Here is a 19,599-nt window from a genome sequence, read left to right on the forward strand (position 1 = left end):
GGTGGCGTCTGTTACTGTTTCCCCCTCTGCCCTTGGGGGGAAAAAAATCACCATGTGTGTCAGGCAAGGGTCCCTGGGATTTTCCGAACCACATCTTTCCGCTCTTCTGACCCTTGAGATAAGGTCTGGAAGGAGTGGAAAAATGGACTGCCATGGCAGAGAGAGTCTTGCCTTCCTGCTCACACCTGGTCAATGTGTCTTTCACCTGAGGCCCAAAGAAAAAGGAGTCAAAGGGAATATTGGTGAAGGACGCTCAAAAGGGTTCCGCAAACTGACTGCCGCATCCAAGCATGTCTCCTGAGAGCCACACCTGTCCCTGCGGGTCTGCTCGTTCCATCGGCTGCATAGGAAATCAGCCTCATGGAGGAGTTGACTATGTAATTAAGAGTCGCAAGCTGAGAAGCTACTTGGCTGGTGCTCCTTCAGCTGTAGGATCTTGAAGGATATTCTCCAAGCTCTTTCAGGAGATCCCTTTGAAGACGTATAAAATGGCATAGATAGTTCAGGGACCTCATTGAAAAGGTCGCTGAAGCAAACATTTGCTTTCCATATCTGTCCATCGTCTGAGACTCTTTGTTCAGAGGATGAATAGATGAAGAGATTTCTTCTAACTCTTTCTTGGCGGTTGCTGCTACCACCACGGCATCAATGGGCACACCTTTGGAGAGGAATTGCTTGTCCTGGGGGGCTGTAATAAATTTGTTTGGTCTCCTCGGAGTAGGTTCCACAGAATCTGGAGCTGACCAAGCCTTTCAAGCCACTACAGACATGAGTGGATCGAAAGGAAGAGATACCCAGGAGGTGGAAGGTCGGGAACCAAATGCGTCCAGGTATACAGACTCATCCTCAGTAGGGGCTAGGGAAGTCCAATCCCTCCTCTGTCTTAGCATTTCAAGGATGTCCGAAAAGGAAACATCTTCAGAGGGGGACCTTGGGGGCCCTTCCGATTCATCCATGTCTGTATCTGAAGTGACAGACTCAGGGGGGTCTATGTGCTTCCTCTCTTGCACTTCTTCCGGGGAGGCTCCTCCGAGTGATCAGGGGAGGCTTCGGAAGAAGAGGGATCACCCAATGGGGTGTCCTGGGGCATAGGTTCCCTACGTTTGGGGTCTGGAGTAGAGGTTGGAACAGACACCACGGGGGGAGGAGCCAATGGAGCTGGCAGTAGAGCTGTTTCGGGGAACAGCACACTCCGCATGACCTCAAAGGCATCCCGACCTCTAGGCAGAGAAAGCTCCGGCTCTGAAGAAACAGGAGTCTTTCTCCGCATCGAGGGTGACAGCTCCGAGGCCGATGTTGGAGCTGAGCTCACCTGCGCCGAAGCTCCGAGGGGGAGAACGGGGTTGGACAAGTGTCCGATGCCACTCCCCCCCTCGGAGCCGACGAGAGCGCCTCGGCACCCAGATCCCTCGATTGAAGGTATAATCGAGGTAATCTGAGCCGATGTTGGAACTGAAGCCGAGATGATGATTGGTGCCGACGGTTCTACTACCTGCAAATCCATAGTCTCCAGCTCAGAGCTAAATGTAGTTGGAGGAGGAACAGAAATAGAGGCAGTTGGAGCCGATACCTGTTGAGGTGGGCTGGACAGAATTTTTGCCAGTGCCTGTGACTTAAGCAACCTACTTACTACTTTCTCCACATCATGATCCGATAATCTAGAGGATCGAGAGGAGTGGGAAGAATGATGGCTATGTTCATTCTGTAACAAGGGTGACTGAGGTGCTGAGTGGATGGACTCCAAGGATGGAGACCTCAGTCTCTTATGGCTCCAAGACAGCTCCGAAATAGCAGATGGAGCCGACAGAGGAGTTGTCTTGTCAGTGCCAGTCGGCTCCGAAGGTGGAGCCAACAGTTTGACAGACTTGGGGGATTTCGCTGGCTGAGTACTTTTAGCCGGAGAATCCTGAGGCTTCAATAATCCCCGAAGGATTCATTTGTTTTTGCGCTCCTGCAGGACCCTTGGACTAAAAGCCTGACATATAGAACAGGGGTCCTGCAGGTGAACAGCACCCAAACAATATACACAACTAGTGTGCCCATCTGTCAGAGACACTTTCTGACAGCATGAGTCACACGTTTTGAAGCCAGATACCTTGGTATCTTTAGACATTATAGTAACAACAACCACAACAACAATAAAAAAAGCTATACTCCAAAAAGAAGAAATAAATAGACTTTTTTTTACAGTTGAGGAACAGGAAAAAAAGCCTCTAATTTAAACGGCTATCCTAAGGGGGGGGGGGACTGTCTAATTTAAACAAGTTCAAGGGAAACAGAAAGCCTGCGGAGTTATGGAGCGATGGCCAACAAAGCTAAAATACACAAGAAAGCGATAAGGGATAAAGGAATATATAGACAAAAAAATTGACAAATACTTGACAAAATTTCAAGAATAAACAATATATTAATAGAAAAAAACTATACTAAGCCTGAGCCAGTAAAGAAGCAACCTCGCAGCTGAAGCGGCAAATGAGATCTGGGTAGCTGACGCTGGGCATGCTGGGATAAGGGGTAGCCTCGTGCCATTAAACAGTTCTCGAGCTAAAGAAGCTGGCCGAGTCGGAGCCGAGGATCGGATCTGAACCCAAACAGCAAGAACGAAGGCGAGATGGACAACTTAACATCTTTGGTTCCAGTTTCTACTCGTGTGGGTCCATGAGATTTCTGCTTAGGTTGTCTGCCAGTGTATTTAGCTTTCCTGGCAGGAATTGAGCCTGTAGGTGCACTTCATAGCTCAAGGCTGTGTTCCGCAGAGCCATGGCTAGTCTGCAGAGAGGGTATGAATGGGTTCCCCCCTGCTTGTTTATGTACCACATAACAATGGTGTTGTCCGTCTTTACCAATAATTGTCCTGGAAGAATGTGGCCCCTGAAGGCTGTCAGAGCATTCTGTACAGCTAACATTTCTTTTTGATTGATATGCAGGTCCATTTGACTTGGGTTCCATTTGCTCTGAATGCACTGCCCTGACAAGTGAGCACCACATGCATAGTCTGATGTGTCTGTTGTTAGGGTTTGGGTGGCAGGGGGTAGAGTGAATGGCAGTCCCTTGTTTTGGTGGCAGGCCTCAGCCCACCAAAGGAACTCTATCTTTAGACAAGATATGATAGGAATCATTGATTCTAGATAGACCCTGAGAATGTTACCATTGTAGTTTTCTCATATACAGTCTTGCATATGGAATTAGTAGAATGCAAGAGGCCATGAACCCCAGGGCTTGCAGTATTTTCCTTGCAGACAGCCTACTTCAAACTACTGGCCACAAAGACCCAGCTATCAAATTAACTTGTTTCTCTGGCATGAGGTAGGCCATCTGGGAAGTTGTATTCAAGCTTGTTCCCAGGAATACAATTTGTTGGCAGGGTACAAGATGCGACTTCTTTTCGTTTATGGTGTACCCCAGAGAAGTTAGTAATTTCTTTACAAGTGCCAGATGATTTAATAGTATGTCCTGGCTTTCTGCCTGAATTAGACAATCGTCCAGGTATGGGTATATCTGAATATTTCTTTGCCTGCAAAATGCAATGACTGGAGCTAGGCACTTTGTGAATACCCTGGGTGCAGTAGATAAGCCAAAGGGCAGTGCAGAGAACTGATAGTGCATGTAGCCTGCTTTGAAGCGTAGGTATCTTCTGCAAGACTCCCTTATTGGGATGTGCAGGCAGGCTTCCTTTAAATCCAGTGTTGCCAACCAGGCATTTTTGCCTAGCATGGGAAGCAGCTGATGAAGAGTTAGCATCTTGAATTTTGGGATTACCAAAAATGTGTTTAGGATAGACAGGTCCAGGATAGGACGCCATGAATCGTCTTTTCTGGGTACCAGGAAAAGTATTGAGTAGAAACATTGCCCCCATTCTTCTTCTGGTACAGGATGAATAGCCCTGATACTTAAAAGGGAGAGAACTTGCTTTTGAGCCTCTGCCCACTGATTTGGGGGTAGGTCTGGCCAAACGTTTGGGGTTGGTAAGGAGTGGAAGTGGAAATTTGTATCCTTGTGAAACTATATTTAAAACCCATTTGTTTTGGGTAATGAGTTCCCAATTTTTTTCATGCAGGACGATCTTTCCCCCTAAAGGAACAGTCAGTTGAGCAGGCTTGGAAGGTTTTAAAGTTAAGTCATTGAGACAGTTTACCATGGGGGGAGTCTTACTACTCCCTGCTATGGAAGTGGGAGGCCCCCACTGCTTAGACCTGTGGGTACCTTGGGACTGAAACCTGGGTGTTCTGCTGGTTCTCGGTTTGGACTGAGAAGGCGTGGAAAAGGCAGGAAAGGACCAATTCTTAGAGGGCCAATTCCTACTAAATCTGGGAGGCTGTACTTGCAGGAAATCTTTAACAGTTTGCATAGATTTAGCTTTTTCCTCCATCTTGTTAAGTACTTCTTCTGCTTTGTTGCCAAACAGGCGGTCTTGGAATTAAGGGAGCATCCAGTAATTTAGCTTTAACATGATCTGGCAAAGATTGCTCCTTAAGCCAAATATGCCTTCTAAGTACAGACCCAGTGACAGCAGCCCTGCAAGATGCCTCTAATGAATCAAACCCACATTACAAAGTATGTTTTACAAACTGTTTAGCAGAATGCATTAAATCCTGTAATTCTTTATTTTCAGCACAGTCTGGAATCATTTTCTGTTTAAGCAATCCAGTAATATGCTGCTGATACTTTAACATATGAAAATGGCAGTTTAAGGCCCTAATGGACAAAGTTACTGAAGTGTATACCTTCTTACCCCATCTATCCAGCGCCCTGGAATCTCTATCAGAAAGGGGTAGGGTTTTTCGCAGTAGTAGCCTTAATGCCCTTGGATCCTTGTGAAATGGTCTCAGGATTCGCAGTAGGATTTTTAAAGAGGAACTTGTGAGAGTCAGGTACTCTGTAATACCTATCAGGTTTTCTGGGAGCAGGAGTGTCAGGGGCCAGGCTAGATTCCAAGAAGACATCATCTACAATGTCCAGTACAGGAGGGATAGCTAAAGGCCTATGTTGAAGCAGGAGTAAGAATTCCCTAAGCCTCTTTTTGGAGTCGGAGTAATCCTGGCTTTCCCAGTGGAAATGCTCCCTAAGAGTATGCAAGGTTACACCAAAGAGAAATCCTCTGGAGGGGAAGTAGAGAGAATGGAGTCCTCTGCATCAGAATCCTCATAGGTAGATAAGGGCAAATCCTAGTAATCAGCAAAAACAGAAATTTCAGAATCCGGATCAGAAGAAAAATCAGTTCTAGATCTTTTAGAGAGAGAAAGGTGGCTTCCCCTGATTAGAGTAATAAGGTCTTCAGCCATTCTTATCATTTGTTTTTTTTTAGGCATAGTGGCCTGACCATGCAGTCTGGGCGTCGGTTTTCTGGGCATGGCTCGAGTTTTAGGCCTCGATTAAGAAGATGGCATCAGTTTAATATGCAAGTCAGTAGGCCTGAATACACCCTCAGAAGCCGGTGACTGCACAGCGGCTCCGGACCCATCCAAGGTAGAGACATCCGCAGGTTCCACAGTCGAAGAAGCATCTTGTGGCATACCGGACTCTGAATGGGTCTCAGTAGAGGCCTGCGAATATGAAGTAGCAGGTATCAGGGGCTGCGAAAGCGCCTCACCGAGTACCAGCGAACTGGTGACTAGCTTAGGACCTTTGCGGCCTGTCTCTGTCCTTATCTTTGCGTTTTTTCGGAATGTCAGTAGTCAGGTGGCTTACTGAAGCCATTTCTGGATAATTGAACCGAGTACCAAAATATTTAGATGCGAAAATGAACAGACAATGAATAGTACGAGTTTTGAATAAGACACAAAACCGACAGGGAGGTACATTGTGGTCTGGGCCTAAGCAAGGAATGCTGTACAAATGAAAATCTTTATGAGGTATTTGCTTTCCACAAGAAATACAATTGTTAACTTTTGCTGACATCGGTTTAGAGCAAAAAAAAAAAAGGATCCCCAACGGGGTACTTAGCTTAGTTGAAGACTTCAGATCTGAAACTCGAAAACGAAAATTTCAGGAGTCAGCCGACTGGCACTTGCGAACTGCTTCTGCTTCGGGCACTGCAGGTAGCCCTCAGTCAGCCTGATTAACAAAGTCTTGGGTCCTGCATCGGCTGCTGTCCCTTCTTCCATGACGTCATGGGTATAAAACATGCAGCCGATGCCATTACAGTTTTTCTTGCCCCAGATGTCAGGCGTTCCCCTAATGGGAAGCAATTAAATATAAAAGTACAAAGATATACCTCCAACAAAAATACACCAAAAAGACTTTTAAGCATAGTAAAGGAAAGTAGAGGTATAGCCAAAAGAAGTTAGGGGGCTGAGGGAGGGTAACCAGGACTGCAACAGTGAATACACTCTAACATCGACATTTATGGTAAGTGTACACAATTGTACTATATTCTTCGTGTTTCACTGTTGCAGTCATTACATTTGGGTAGATTCCCAAAGCTATGGTTGGGAGGAGGAATTTAGATAGCATAAGGGCCAGCTATAAGGCCCTGCAAGACTGCAGTGGCAAAGCCAGCTCTGGATTTAAAGAAAATTGGCAAATGATCATGCTTGGTGAAAGTATGTACACAACTCCAGGTAGCAGCTTCTAGGATGTTCCTAGTAGGGACGCCTCTGAGAAAGGCTATACAGGTAGATGCAGCCCTGGTGGAGTGAGGTCCGATCCCCTGGGAGATGGGTTTTCCATGGTGCTTATAGCAGAAATGAATGCAATGGCATATCCATTTAGAAATGGTTTGCTTTGAAACAGCCTTCCCCTCTGCCCCTGCAGCAAATGCCACCAGCAGTTGTTCAGATTTCCTTTGAGGTTTACTCCTGTCCAAGTAAAAATCTAAGTTGTCTGTGCACATCCAAGGAATGCAGTATCCGTTCCCCTTTATTCTGTGGATTGGGAAAAGAAGGTTGGCAAGTGACTGGACTGATTAAGAGCCACACTGGATACCCACCTTGGGCATGAAGGATGGATTGGTTCGAGGGACACCCTGTCCGCATGAAAGATGATGAAAGGCTCCACTGCCATAAGGGCCTGTAATTCAGATACCCTTCTAGCTGAAGTGATTGCTAAAAGGAAAGCTGTTTTCCAAGAAAGAAATTTTAAGTCTGCAGTAGCAGCTGGCTGGAAAGGAGATAGAGTGAGTTTCTCAAAGACAAAGTTAAGGTCCCAGGCTGGGGTTGGAGCTCTCCTGGGTGGTCTCAAATTTTTGGCCCCACTGAGGAACTGCTTGAGCAGTGGATGAGAGAAGGGGGAGGTTCTGTGTTATAATGAGCTGAAATGGCTGAGGTGTGGATTTTAATGGAGAAAAAGACAGGCCCTTGTGAAGCATCTATGTTAAGTATTGTAAAATCCGAGATAAATTGGGCGCTGTTGTGCTCATCCCTTGAGATTGGTTCCAGGCACAGAATCTTTTCCATTTTTCAGCATAAGATTTTCTAGTACTAGGCCTCCTTGTCTCAAAAATGATATCCATCACAGGTTTGCTGAGGGATGGTAAAGGAGAGATTAAGTAATTAGCCAGGCTGCAAGGTTCAGTGTTAGAAGCCGAGGGTGCAGAATCTGGTTCTCCTGCTGAGATAGCAGGGAAGGAGTCTGAGGCAGGTGCCATGGAGATAGCCATGACATACTACACAGGAGGGGGTACCCAGTGTTGTCGCGTCCAGTCTGGAGCAATCAAAATCATCCTTGTTTTGTCCTGCTTGATTTTTAATAGTACTTTAGAGAGCAGAGGCAGAGGGGGGAAGGCATAGACTGATAGGTTTTTCCAGGTGAACGACAGAGCATCCGCTTTCCAGGCTTGTTTGTATGGAGTCCTTGTGCAAAATTTGTCCAATTGGTAGTTCTGGGGAGAGGCAAACAGGTCTATATCTGGGCTCCCCCATTTGCTTGTCAACATGTTGAAAATTCTTGGTTCCAGTTTCCACTCGTGGGTCCATGAGGTTTCTGCTTTGTCCGTCTGCCAGTGTATTTAATTTTCCTGGCAGGAACTGAGCTTGTAGGTGCACTTGGTAGCTCAAGGCTCTGTTCCACAATGCCATGGCTAGTCTGCAGAGGGGGTAAAAAATGTGTACCCCCCCCTGCTTGTTTATGTATCACATAACAGTGGTGTTGTCCGTCTTTACCATTAGTTGTCCTGGAAAAAATGTGGTCCTTGAAGACTATCAAAGCATTCTGTACAGCTAACATTTCTTTTTGGTTGATATGCAGGTGCATTTGACTTGGGTTCCATTTGCCCTGAATGCACTTCCCTGCCAGGTGAGGCCCCCATGCATAATCTGATGTGTCTCTTAGGGTTTGGGTGGCAAGGGGTGGTGTGAAAGGTAGTCCCTTGTTTTGGTGGCAGGCCTCTGCCCACCAAAAGGAACTCTAGGCGTAGACAAGATAGGATAGGAAAGTACAGTTGTGTACACTTACCATAAATGTAGATGTTAAGAGTGTACTCACTGTTGCAGTCATTACAATTGGGTTATCCTGCTGGCAGGCTACCTTCAGTCAGCCTGAATTCCAAAGTCTAGGTCCGGCATCAGTTGCTGTCGCCTCTTCCCTGACATCAGTGCGCCAAGGGTATAAAAGAAGCAGCAAACGCCATTTTCTTCAGTTTTTCTTGCCCCAGATGTCAGGTGCCCCCAAAAGGGTAGGCTAAAAATATGTCAATAAAACATGCATGCACCAAAGTATATATTTTGCCTTCATCTACAAGCAAATACACCACATAGGTTGCATACAATAAAGAAGTGCATATAAGTTCCAGCAAAGAAATGGGGGATGGCGGGTGGGTAACCTGGACTGCAAAAGTGAATACACTCAAACATCTACATTTATGGTAAGTGTACACAACTGTACTACATTCTTCATGTTTCACTGTTGCAGTCCTTACAATTGGGTTGAATCCCAAAGCTAAGGTTGGGAGGCTAGAGCTAAACAGCATTAGGAGCAGTTGTTAGGCCCTACAGGACTGCAGTGGCAAAGCCTGCCCTGGATTTAGAGTAGAGTGGTAAGTGATAGTTCTTTATGAAGGTGTGCACTGAACTCTAAATAGCAGCCTCTAAAATGTCTTTGGTTGGTACTACCCTGAGGAAGGCTACTGAAGTGGCTGCTGCTCTGGTTGAATGTGGCCTAATGCCCTTAGGTACTGGCTTGCCATGTTGTGAAGAGCAGAAACGAATGCAGTGGCCTATCCACTTTGAAATAGTCTGCTTTGAGATAGCAATTACTAGTGGCACATGCTGCAGGATCATAAGGAAAGGCTATGTCTTTCTGAATGCTGTGGTTCTGTTCAAATAGAAGCGTAGCCGTCAGTGTATGTCCAAAGAATACAGAATTCTCTTCCACTTATTCTGTGGGTTTGGATAAAAGGTAGGCAGATGAATAGTTTGGTTAAGGGCCACACTGGACACTACCTTAGGCAAAAATGTCGGGTTTGTCCTCAGGGAAACCCTGTCTGGATAAAAAATGATAAAAGGTTCCACAGCCATGAGTGCCTGTAGCTCTGAGACTCGTCTTGCAGAGGTTATTGCTAGGAGCAGAGCTGTTTTCCAAGATAAAAACTTTATATCAGCTGTAGCGGCTGGCTCAAAAGGAGGCAGGGTGAGTTTTTCTATGACATAATTGAGGTCCCATGCAGGTACTGATGATCTCCTTGGAGACCTTAAATTTTTGGCCCCTCTGACGTACTGCCTTAACAAAGGATGAGAAAAGATTGGTGGCTCTGTATTGTAATGAGCCGAAATGGCAGAGGCATGAATTTTTATAGATGAAAAGGATAGGCCTTTGTCCAGCATCTCAGTCAAGTATTGCAAAATCTGAGGAATATTTGATACAGCTGTGTCAATTCCTTGTGCCTGGTTCCAAGCACAGAATCTCTTCCATTTTCCAGCATAGGATTTTCTAGTACTAGGCCTCCTGGCCTCCAAAATGACATCCATCACCGCTTTAGTGAGAGGTGTGTTTTGTATGACTACATTATCTGCCATGCTGCCAGATTTAAGGTCTTGAGTTGGCTGTGCAGGATCTGATTGTTCTGCTGGGACAGTAGATGAGGCACTTGAGGTAAGGTCCAGGCTGGGCATTGAGACAAGTTCCTTAGGATTGAATAGCAGTACTGGTGTGGCCAGTCTGGGGCAATCAGTATAATTTTTGGCTTCTCCTGTCTGACCTTTAGGAGTACCTTGGGGAGGAGAGGCAGAGGAGGAAAGGCATATACTGTTAAGTTTTTCCAGCTGAAAGATAGGGCATCCACTTTCCATGCTTGTCTGTGATAAGTCCTTGTGCAGAATCTCTTTAGTTGGCAGTTGTGAGGTGAGGCAAATAGATCTATGTCCGGACATCCCCATTTCCTTGTTACCATGCTGAAGACTTGTGGATCCAATTAACACTCATGGGGATCCATGAGGTTTCTGCTTAGTTCGTCTGCCAGAGTACTTATCTTTCCTGGCAGGAATTGAGCCTGCAGATGTACTTGGTAAGTCAATGCTGTGTCCCACAAAGTCATGGCCAGTCTGCAAAGGTGGTAAGAATGAGTGTCTCCCTGCTTGTTTATATACCACATGACCGTGGGATTGTCTGTCTTTATCAGTAGTTGTCCTGGATTTAGTAGGTCCTTGAAGGCTGTCAGGGCATTTTGAACAGCTATCATCTCGTTTTGATTGATATGTAGATGCATTTGGTTTGCGGACCATGTGCCTTGAATACATCTTCCTACCATGTGGGATCCCCAGGCATAATCCGATGCATCCATTGTTAATGTCTGTGTGGCTCGGGGTACAGTGAATGGCTGTCCCTTGTTCTGGTGACAGGCTTTCACCCACCATCGAAACTCCTGTTGCAGGCAGGGAATGAGAGTAACTATTGTTTCCAGTCTGTGGTAATGTTGAGTCCAAACACTTTTTAGGTACCATTGAAGTTTCCTCATATGCAGTCTTGCACATGGAATTAGTAGAATGCAAGATGCCATGAAACCCAAAGCCTGCAGAATTTTTTTTGCAGATAACTGGGCCTTTGTTGCTAACATTTTGAAACAGGTAGTCAGGAATATTATCTCTTGAGAGGGTACTAGTTTTGATTTTTGTTTGTTGACTGTGTACCCTAGGCATGGCAGTAATCTCTTTACGAACGCCAGATGCTGTAGTAGAATGTCCTTGTTCTCTGCTTGTATGAGGCAGTCATCCAAGTAAGGATATATTTGTATTCCTCTTTGTTTGCATAATGCAATTACTGGTGCCAGGCAACTTGTGAAGACCCTGGGTGCAGTAGATAAGCCAAAGGGCAGTGCAGAGAATTGGTAGTGCATTGAGCCAGCTTTGAATCTGAGGTATCTTCTGCATGTTTGTCTGATTGGGACATGCAGGTATGCCTCTTTTAGATCTAAAGTCACAAGCCAAGCCTTCTTGCCCAACATGGGCAGAGGCTGCTGTAGAGTCAACATTTTGAATTTTGGAATATCCAGATATGTGCTTAGAATAGATAGGTCCAGTATTGGTCTCCAGGCTTTGTCCTTTCTGGGTACCAAGAACAGTCTTGAGTAGAATCCTTGTCCCTGCTCTTGCTCTGGTACTTGTTGAATGGCCCTCATGTCAATGAGGGATGAGACTTGTTTTTGTGCCTCCGCCCATTGATGTTTTGGCAGGTCTGGCCAACCATTTGCCCTTGGCAGGGTATGGAAGTGAAACTTGTAGCCTTGTGACACTATGTTTAAGACCCATTTGTCCTGGGTTATTATGTGCCAATTTTGAGTAAAAAGTGCTAGTTTTCCCCGTAAAGGTGCTGCCAGAAGATAAGTGCTTGACACAGGCAGAGGGACTGTTTCCTGTATGGCTGTGATTTGTCTTCGCCAGTTTTGGAGGTAGAAGCACCCCATTGTTTAGGCCTGTACAAACCTTGGGGCTGGGATCTGCCTCTAGGGCGTCTGTATCTGCCCCTTTGTGGCCTGTCTGACACTGGAAAGGACCAGTTCTTTGTAGGCCAGTGTCTGCTAAATCTTGGTGGCTGTACCTGTAAAAAATCCTTGACTGTTTGCATAGATTTAGCTTTGTCCTCCATTTTCTTTAACACCAAACAAAACATCATGCTGTAATGGAGCATCTAATAATTTTGCCTTAACATGATCAGGTAGACTTTGTTCCTTTAACCAAGCATGCCTCCTAATGACAGAACCCGTAATCATGCCCTGCAGGAGGCCTCCAGAGAATCAAAACCACATTGCAAAGTATGCTTTCCAACTTGTTCAGCTTCATGCAATAAATCCTGCATTTCTTTTGTTTTCTGCACATTCAGAATTTATCAACATTTTCTGTTTAAGCAGTGACAATATATTGCTGATATTTGAGCATATGAAACTGACAATTTAAAGCCCTTACAGCCAAGGTAGCAGAAGTGTAAATCTTTTTTTCCCATCTGTCCAGTGCCCTAGAATCCCTGTCAGAGGGAGCAGGTTTTTTTTTGCAGTGGAAGCGAGATAGTTTCTGGGTCAGCAGCACGGTTTTTGAAATGGAATTGATGAGAGTCAGGAACCCTGTAGTACCTGTCTGGCTTAACATGAGCTGGAGGTAAGGAGTCAGGGGTCAGACTGGACTCTGAAAATACATCATCTACAATGTCGAACACAGGTGGAATAGCTAGGGGCCTGTGTTGTGGTAGTAAAAGGAAGTCTCTGAGCCTTTTCTTAGATTCAGAATAATCTTGGCTCTCCCAATGGAAATGCTCCCTCATGGTATGTAAAGTTTCCCCAAAACAATAATCCTCAGGAAGAGAGGCTGAAGGGATAGATTCTTCAGCATCCGAATCCTCATAGGGAGGAAGAGAGCATTCCTGATCAGAAGAGGAATCAGATGAAATGGAAATCTGATCTGAAGATTCATATTCTGTCTCTTGCCTAGGCCTCTTATCAGGAGGGGGATGGGAACCCCTGATCAAAGTAATTAGGTCTTTGGCGATTATGAGCATCTGTTTTTTAGGCATGGAGGCCTGTCCCTGAGGCTGTTGTACTTGTTTCTTTGTTTTTAAAGGTGCTTTAGTCTTTGCCTTTGAAGCTGAAGTCGTTTTAACATATAATTGAGTAGGTCTGAAAACACCCTCAGAAGCCGATGCCTGCTCAGCGGCTCCAGACCCATCTGAGGGAATAGTCTCCGAAGGCCCAATACCTTCAGCTTCCAGCGGCCTGGTCGACTCCACGTGGGTGTCGGTAGCGGCCTGCAAATCTAAAGTAGCGATCATCAGGGGCTGCGAAGGCGCCTTACTAAGAACCGGCAACTGGCTTTGAAGAAGCCTCATCGTCGGTTTTGGACTGGTCCTTTTCTTTGCATTTGTGAATTCCGGTAGTCGGATGGCTATCCGATGACATTGTATAGTTAAATCTTCTGCCAAAACAGTGAAAAGCAAACTCATACCGACGCTTAATAGTGCGTTGGTTAAATCTAGCACAAAACCGACAACTAGCAATGTGGTCAGGGCCTAGGCAAGGAATACAGTAAGTCCTTATGAGGTATTTGCTTCCCACAAGAAATACAATTAACTTTTTCTGACATCGGTCTGGAGCAAGAAAAAAGTTTCCCCAACGGGGTACTTAGCTTTTTAGAGAAGACTTTGGATCTGAAATTTGAACACGAATATCTCAGGAGTCAGCCAACCGGCACTTGCGAACTGCTTTTGCTTCAGGCACCGCGTGGCAAGAAAGACTGAAAAAAATGGCGTCGGCTGCATCTTTTATATCCCTGGCGCACTGACGTCAGGGAAGAAGCGACAGCAACCGACGCCGGACCTAGACTTTGGAATTCAGACCGACTGAGGGTAGCCTGCCAGCAGGCTAACCCAATTGTAATGACTGCAACAGTGAAACACGAAGAACATTCATTGTTTCTAGGTCTTGAGAATGTTGACACCATAGGCTTTTTAGATACCATTGTAGTTTCCTCATATGCAGTCTTGCATATGGAATTAGAAAAATGCAGGAGGCTATGAACCCCAAGGCTTGCAGTATTTGTCTTGCAGACAGCAGGGTTTTTGTGGCCACTTGTTTGAAGTAGGTTGTCAAATGAATTTGTTTCTCTGGAGTGAGGTAAGCCATCTGGGAATTTGTATTCAAGCCTGCTCCCAAGAATATAATTTGTTGACAGGGTACCAGGTGTGATTTCTTTTTGTTTATGGTGCACATCAGACATGTTAAAACCCTTTGTACAAAGGCCAGATGATTCAAAAGTATGTCCTGGCTTTCTGCCTGAATTAGACAATCCTCCAGGTATGGGTATATTTGAATATTTATTTGCCTGCAAAATGCAATATCTGGAGCTAGGCACTTTGTGAATAACCTGGGCGCAGTAGATAAGCCAAAGGGCAGTGCAGAGAACTGATAGTGCATGTAGCCTGCTTTGAAGTGTAGGTATCTTCTGCAAGATTCCCTGACTGGGATGTGCAGGTATGCTTCTTTTAAATCTAGTGTTGCCAACCAGGCATCTTTGCCTAGCACAGGAAGTAGTTGATGAAGAATCAGCATCTTGAATTTTGGAATCTCCAAAAAGGTGTTTAGAGTAGACAGGTCCAGGATAGGATGCCATGAATTGTCTTTTCTGGGTACCAGGAAAAGTCTTGAGTAGAAACCTTGTCCCTTTTCCTCTTCTGGTACCAGTTGAATAGTCCCCATGCTTGAGAGAGATAGTACTTGTTTTTGGGCCTCTGCCCACTGATTTGGGGGGTAGGTCCGGCCACCCTCTTGGTGCTGGCAATGTGGAAGTAAAATATGTTTCCCTGGGACACTACATTTAAAATCCATTTGTCATGGGTAATGAGTTCCCAATTCTTTGCATGAAGGAGCAATCTTTCCCCCCAAAGGGGCAGTCAGTTGATAACTGCGTGGAAATTTTAAAAGGAAGTCACTGAGACAGTTTACCATAGGGGGGAGTCTTATTATTCCCAGATTTGGAAGTGGAGGCCCCCCACTGCTTAGTTATGTGTGTCCCCTGGGACTGAATCCTGGGGTTTTTGCTGTGCTTGGGTTTGGCTTGAGAAGACTTGGAAGGGGCTGGAAAGGATCAATTATTAGAGGGCCAGTGCCTACTAAATCTAGGAGGCTGAACTTGTAAAAAATCTTTAACAGTTTGCACAGATTTTGCTTTATCTTCCATCTTTTTAAGAACTTCCTCAGCCTTGCTGCCTAACAGGCAGTCCTGATTTAAAGGAGCATCCAACAATTTAGCTTCAACATGATCAGGCAAAGATTGCTCCTTAAGCAAAGCATGCCTTCTGAGCACAGACCCAGTAACAGCAACCCTGCAAGAGGCCTCTAATGAATCAAAACCACATTGCAAAGTAAGTTTTCCAACTTGTTCAGCAGAATGCATTAAATCCTGCAAATCCTTATTTTCCACACAGTCAGGAATCAACATCATTTTCTGTTTAAGCCATCCAATAACATGTTGATGATATTTTAACATATGAAACTGGCAGTTTAAAGTCCTAATTGTCAAGGCTGCAGAAGTGTAAACCTTCTTACTCCATCTATCCAGCGCCCTGGAGTCTCTATCAGAAGTGGTATGAATTTTAGCAGTAGAAGCCTTAATGCCCTTGGGCTCCTGTGAAATAGTCTCTGGATTTGCAATAGGATTTTTAAAAAGGAACTTGTGGGACTCAGGGAAGCTGTATTATCAGTCAGGTTTTCTGGGAGCAGGAGGCAGGGAATCAGGGGCCAAACTAGATTCCGAAAAAGCATCATCAACAATGTCTAGTACAGGAGGAATAGCTGAAGGCCTATGCTGACATAGGAGAAGGAAATCCCTAAGCCTCTTTTTTTGAATCAGAAAAATCCTGGCTTTCCCAGTGGAAATGCTCCCTTAGGGTATGTAAGGTTTCCCAAAAAAGAAAAGTCCTCAGGAGAGGAAGCAGAGGGAATGGAGTCCTCTGCATCAGAATCTTCATAAGTAGATAAGGGCAAATCCAGATCATCAGAAGAATCAGAAAAAACAGAATCTTGATCAGAAGATTCCTAACCAACTTCAGTCCTAGGACTCTTAGAAGGGGGGGGGGGGGTTGGCTACCCATGATTAGAGTTATTAGATCTTCAGCTATTCTTATTATTTGTTTTTTAGGCATAGAGGCCTTAGCATGTGGCCTGGGCATCAGTTTTATAGACATGGATCGAGATTTAGGCCTAAGTAAAGAAGGAGGCACCGGTTTAATATGCAAGTCCGTAGGTTTGAATACACCCTCAGAAGCCGGTGCCTGCACAGCGGCTCCAGACCCATCCAAGGTAGAGACATTCGTGGGTGCCATAGTTGAAGCATCTCACGGCATACCGGACTCTGAATGGGTCTCAGTAGAGGCCTGTGAATCAGAAGTAGCGGGTATCACGGGCTGCAAAAGCACCTCACTGAGTACCGGCGAACTGACGACTGGCTTAGGAGAAGCATCGTCAGCAGTTTTGGACCTTGGCGGCCTGTCTGTCTTTATCTTTGCGTTTTTTCAGAATCCCGGTAGTCGGATGGCTAACCAACGACATTTCTGGATAATTGAACAGAGAACTGAAATATTTAGAGGTGAAAATATACAGACGACGGATAGTGTGCTGATTAAATAAAGCACAAAACTGACAGCAAGGCACGTCGTGGTCAGGGCCTAGGCAAGGAATACAGTATGAATGAAAATCTTTATGAGGTATTTGCTTTCCACAAGTAATGCAATTATTAACTTTTACTGACATCAGTAAGGAGCAAGAAAAAGTTTCCCCAATGGGGTACTTAGCTTTAGTTGAAGACTTCAGTTCTGAAACTCAAAATCGAAAATTTCAGGAGTTGGCCGACCGGCACTTGCGAACTGCTTCTGTTTCTGGCACCACACGGCAAGAAAGACTGATGTAATGGCATCAGCTGCATGTTTTATACCCCTGACGACCTGATGTCATGGAAGAAGGGGCAGCAACCGATGCAGTACCCAAGACTTTGTTAATCAGGCTGACTGAGCACTACCTGCAAGCGCATAACCCAAATGTAATGACTGCAACAGTGAAACACAAAAAACATCAGGAATTATCTGAGAAATGTTATCTGTTTCTCCAACATGTCCTACTTATGTTGCAAGCAAAATGTAGGTATTTTAATCTAATAGTTCTGATTTTGCTTGTTTTATGGATGTGTGAAAGGTTTATCAAAACAGGGTCCATGGATGCCTTGTCACCAGGCAAAGATCACCTTTTAGATGTCTGTATGATACCAAGTAAAGAGACATGGCCTTGAGATGATCATTGGTGGACATTGTGTTTACTCCCTGCATTTTTGCTGTAATAAATATTTGTGGAAGTTCCAGTTGCTGCCTGTGTCTGATCAGGTACATACTGAAGGGGTCATTATACTCTATGCTGGGTCTGATGAGGGCCAAGTACAGTGGAATGACCACCTCTCGACATAAATGCAATGCCCTTGCTTGTAGCTGAGCTACACAGAACAATTTTCTTACTACCCTGGATGCATGTTGGTGAAGACTAGGTTACCATCTGCAAGACCTCACAGGTTCCCTACTAGTGAATCAACTTTTAAGGGTATTTTACTGATCACAGTTACCCGGGGTGGCTGAAGAGTGTTCTCATCCTGCGGGAATTCAATGAATGATCTCGGTTTGCAATCATCTGTGAACATGGTTAGCCAAAGGTCTGCCTCAGATTTCAAAGCCAAAGAGGAGTGGGTCCAACACACATCCCTGTGGAACTCCAATGATGACCAGCCTCTTTGTGGAAGTAGCCTCACCGATTCTAACCTCCTAGGTCACCATCACCGAGTCATTTCACTATCCAGCATGTTGTAAGGGGGGGTTTATACCTTGTTCCTTAAGTTAGCGGACACCACCCAGGTGGGGTACTGTATCAAGTGCTGTAGGCACATCTAGAGAGGCAGTACTTACAGGTTTCCCCTCACCCGTTGCCTTACTGACCTTTTCAAAGAAGCCCACCAGATTCAGCCAGCATGACCGTCCTTTGACAAATCCAAACTCTTATGGATCCAGTGTCTGGAGGTCTCCTACGGCCTTTTGATAATTTCCATGATAATTCTTTCCATGGATCTGCAAATAAGACTAGTCAGATTAATGGGTCTGTAGTTTCCAGGATATGTTGAAGATCCTCCTTTATGAAGGGGCATGACCACAGTCCTCCATTCACGAGGCACAAAGCTTGTTTTAAGACTGTGGTTAAATAATGGCTCCAGGGGTCTTGGTAAAGTCATGTTTTAGATTCAGAAGGCATGTTATCGGGGTCCATTGAAGGTGTGCTCTTAACTTTAGTGAGTACAGCCAGTACATTCTCTGTAGTTACAGTGGGAAGGGTTATGTTTGAGGGTATTTTTGACAGAATGCTTGGGGTGAGATGGGGTAAAGTTGGAAGTGAATTTGTCCTCTCATGGGTTTTCTACACTGCCAGGCTCGGTGAATGTGACACCATTAACCATCAGTTCAGCACACTGCTGTGTGAAGCCTTGACGTTTCTGACATGGCTTCATAAGGCTTTATGGTTATCTTTCACCCAAGGGGCTACTGTAACCTCAAAAAGTTACCTTCGCTTGACCCAGTTATCCCTCTTATGTGTCTTTGATGAGATACTTTGATTATTTTATGAGAGAGATTTTATCTTTATGGGCATGACAGTTCATGGATTTTGCCATAATTTATTTTCCTTTTGTTGTACATCCTATTTAATATGGGATGCCTGGCAATTAACCTTCTTGAATTTTGCCACAAATGTTTTCCTTTCATTGCACATTCCATTTAATCTGGGATGCCACCAGGTCAGTTTGTTTCTGGGGCTAGTCCTGTGCTTACTTCTGGTGGGTACTGCAGCATCTATGCAGCCACTGACATGGATGTACACAGTTTCCAAGAGTAATTCAGCATAGTCTGCTGTGGGTTTGGAGGGGCACTGAATTTTGAGAAACTTTCACTTAAAAGGTGATTTGCCTTGGAACAGTTCCTAACTTTTACTGGTTTCACTAGGATTAAGGAGTTCATTTTGATTTCAAAGGAGACAGATTTATGGTTGGACCTTACAAGAAAGGATAAGACATTGGTGGAGTGCAGCATTCTTCCATACTTGTAAGCAAAATGCCCAGTATGTTGGAGCTTCTAGTGGGCATACTCACTTACTTGGTCAAGGGTGTTTGTATTTACAAAGTCCGGGAATACCTGTGCCATTAGATTTCAGGCCATGTAGGATTCCCAGTCTAGAGAGAGGTAATTAAAGTCTCCCATGAGTAGGTTGTTAGGTTGGATGGTAAGGGTCTCCAGTAGGGTCAAGTATGCACTGTGAGCTTACTGGAATACGGAGGGGGACATGTAGCTTGCTAGGATATGGTACAAGACTTTGTCTATTGTGACACTGTAATCTGCACATAGAGGAACTCCAGCACGTTAACCTGTTTGACCACCCTAGAGGTATGCTTGTTACTTATGTATATCAAGACTCCTCCTCTTTTAGCCCTTGTCTATGCAGCTACTGATCTAAAAACGCATGGGAAGTCACTTAATCTTGCACTGCCAGGGTAGTCTCTGCCTCTTTAAACCACATCTCGGTAACTTCACAGATGTCTATACTAGAGTGTGAGAAGGGCTTGGATGAAGTGTAGTATCTACAAAACAGTGGAGTGGAACACTGCA

The 19,599-nt window shown here is 45.0% G+C and overlaps 1 protein-coding gene across 1 annotated transcript in view; it reads right to left on the reverse strand.

The window, feature by feature from the left end:
* SIRT6 (sirtuin 6) overlaps positions 1 to 19,599 on the reverse strand; it is a 1,110,223-nt gene that overhangs the window by 974,699 nt on the left and 115,925 nt on the right. The window lies entirely within an intron of this gene.

The sequence above is a fragment of the Protopterus annectens genome, chromosome 13.part0, assembly GCF_019279795.1.
Source record: "Protopterus annectens isolate FY-2018-M chromosome 13.part0, PAN1.0, whole genome shotgun sequence".
NCBI lineage: Eukaryota > Metazoa > Chordata > Ceratodontiformes > Protopteridae > Protopterus > Protopterus annectens.